The sequence below is a fragment of the Hyaena hyaena genome, unplaced genomic scaffold (assembly GCF_003009895.1).
Source record: "Hyaena hyaena isolate Hyena2069 unplaced genomic scaffold, ASM300989v1 scaffold_8, whole genome shotgun sequence".
In the NCBI taxonomy this organism is placed as follows: domain Eukaryota; kingdom Metazoa; phylum Chordata; class Mammalia; order Carnivora; family Hyaenidae; genus Hyaena; species Hyaena hyaena.
The window spans coordinates 7,007,380-7,010,442 of NW_024080640.1; the positions used below are offsets into that span (position 1 = coordinate 7,007,380).

Below are 3,063 nucleotides of genomic sequence, written 5' to 3' on the forward strand. Positions count from 1 at the left end.
TTGCCCAGGTCATGATCTCACAGTTTCGTGAGTTCGAGTCTGATGTCAGGCTCCACGCTGGCCGCGCAGAGCCTGCTTAGGATTCTGTCTCTTCTCTCTCTGCCTCTCCTCCACTCGCACTGCCTCTGTCTCTCTAAAATAAATAAAAAAAATAAACTGAAAATAAAATTAAGAAAATAAAAAATAAAAGCATTCTAATCTCCTTTTTGGGGCCATCTCCCCAGTCCCTGGCACGTTCCTACTCCACAAGCGTTATCCAAGGTTGACCTGGGCAAATCACGTGAGAGAAACGCGAGCTAACAAAATTGCCAGAGAGGTGTGACCGACCCGTAGGAACGCATGCAAGCTGTCTGCGCATGCGTTTTCTCTCCTTCGCTAAACTTGCCAGTGAGAGATGCGTTTAGTCCCAGGTCACGGCGGTGAGCGGCTAGGAAGGCGCCCTCTCTGTGACCGGGGAGAGGAAAGAGCATGGGCAGAAAGGACAGGGTGTGGCGAAGACAAGACTAACTGCTGTGTCTTGCCCTCCGCAGGCTCCTGGGACCGGACCTTCCTCCATGTGTCCCGTCTCACTCAGGAGGAACCTTCCAGTGACTTCCAGAAGGAGAGAAACCCCGGAAAGCTCAGGCCCCAGGCAGGTTTTCATACCGGTGAAGACAAAGTGTCTCTGCTGTGAGGTGAAACCTGCTCTCTTGTTACTGAAGATAAAGGAGAAAATGAATCCCTTCCCTTTGTATCCCATCTTCCTGTGACTGCTTCCGGGCTCGAAATAGAACGGGGCCCAGCTTTGTAATCTTCCTCCCAGGACCCGTTTTCCGGGTCAGGGTAATAATTGGTGGTGTTCTCCTTTGTGTTCCCTTTGTATGATCCTGTCAGGGGTGAAATGTGGGACCCAGGAGGACAGGGAAATGGATCTGCTAACCAACACTTGGAGTTACGGACGACCCTGCTGAGACCCCACCTGGAAAGCTGTGCTCATCTCTGAGCCTCTAATGACCAGCCAGGTACAGACAAATGGGGTGAACGTTGGGGGAAAAGCGACCAGAGTGATGCAAGGGGAGAGCTGGATTTATGAAGAAAGATTAAAAGAGCTGAATACATAGAGCTCAGTAAATGATGTTCTTGGGGAACTTGGGGACCATCTACTTACACCTGAAGGTTGTAAACAGTCAGCAGAGCAAGAATTATTTTGGTTAGATCTAAGAAATATCACAGAGAGTAATGAAAAGAAATATATAATAAAAATGGACTGTAATTTTATACCCATTCCCATCCCAAGAAACCTCAAACCATTTTACGGCTTAGGATAATATACGCACCACGGTGGGGTGTATTCAGACTGTAAAGAGGCTTGTAATTTTGCTAAAGCCCTGGCAAAAATAATATTTAGTGAGAGGGTAATGGGCACTTTGTGTATTAAGAGCGCGGCCCTGGCTTGGCTTTGCCAGTAGTGTAGATGGGGAGCAGGACGGCTTTCTAGAAGTTAGGCCACTTACGAAGCTCCCTGTGGCCGTGCTCAGTGGCACACACAATTCGACTCCCATTAAAAAAAAAAAAAAAAAAAAAAAAGTAGAAGGATCTTCACGGTCAGAGAAATATGGGTCTCGGAAAACCGTAGAAGGCTGCTACAGCTCACTTCTTACCAAGTCTCAGGTTGTCAGCTACCTGATGGAGTCACACGGCAGCAGACTTTGTCCATCGTCACCTGCCCCTGTCCAGACTGGGAAAGCCTGAGGAGAGGGGTGTGATCTCCGTGTCTGTCTGGACCTCACCTTCGCAGTCCCTCTTTTAGGGGACAATCTTTGTCTCTTTTCTGACTGGGATACTGAGCAATGGTGAGCTTTTGTATTTTGCGGTTCTCTCTGCTTAGGATGCCACTTTCTCAAATGCCCACGTGGCTGGCATGGCTCACTTCCTCATTCATTCAGGTGTCTGCTCAAATGCCAAGTTCTTAGACGGCATCTGGCTGCCCTAAAATAGCAGCACCCTCCCCCATTTATCAACCTCCAGTCTCTAATACCTGAGCTATTGTTATATTATATTATATTATATTATATTATATTATATTATATTATATTAATTATATTATATATTATATTATATTATATTTTCTGTCACCTCTGACTAGAATGTAAACTGCTTATTTATTTTTATGTAAGGTGCTTAAAGACAGGGACTTAGCTGCTCTGTTTACTCCCAGCAACTGGATCACTTCCTGGCCACCCACAGCATCTCCTCAGAAAATTTTACCAAAGTGAGGTTGGTGCCTTGGTCATCTCAGAATAAGGGAACCTCATAAACTGCACGCGTAGTTTATGTCTGCAGCATGTTTTTAATCTCTTAAAATTCTTACCCTTTCAATAGTCCTATGAGATTTAATAGCGGTCTTCTCCCCAATTTACAGGTAGGAAAACTGAGGCACAAAATTACAACCTGAGAAAACTTTACATTGCAGGAGCTCCGTGTAAACCCAGAGCTCCTGAATTTTCAGACCATTCTTGGGGCCCTTGAGTACCTCCTGCCAGAGTCCAGTTTTACATCTATAAATTCCTTGCCTCCTATATTGCATAAACTTTCAGAAAGTTGTCAAGGGATTGCAAAGAAGCTCTTCACGTAGAATTGGAGAAGTATAGAAAGCAATGGTCTTATTCTAGGGAAATCTGTAAACCCAGGCCAACTTCCCTCTACTGCTAATTACAGGTTCCTGAAATCTCTGGTACAGGTTATTTGTACACTATGTAATTCAACTGGTTGTGCGCTTTGCTACTGCAAGTAGCTGAGAGAGCCGAAGAGGTGCTTTGCTGCTTTCCATCTGGTTAGGATTCTTAATGGCTGCACACATGGCTCGTAATGTGTTCTCCGACCCAGGTTTTCTTTTTTCTTTCTTTTAAAAAAAAAATTTTTTTTTTAAATTTATTTCTGAGAGAGAGAGAAGCATGACCAGGGGAGGGTCAGAGAGAGAGGGAGACACAGAATCTGAAGCAAGCTCCGGGCTCTGAGCTAGCTGTCAACACAGAGCCCGACGCGGGGCTCGAACCCACGAACTGTGAGATCATGACCTGAGCC

The 3,063-nt window shown here is 45.5% G+C and overlaps 1 long non-coding RNA gene across 1 annotated transcript; it reads left to right on the top strand.

The window, feature by feature from the left end:
- The first annotated feature begins 545 nt into the window (after nt 1-545).
- LOC120239572 lies at nt 546-2,828 on the top strand. The gene is made up of 3 exons (XR_005530465.1): nt 546-674; nt 874-1,001; nt 2,402-2,828. It is a non-coding gene; the product is annotated as an uncharacterized LOC120239572 (long non-coding RNA).
- Nucleotides 2,829-3,063: the final 235 nt, after the last annotated feature.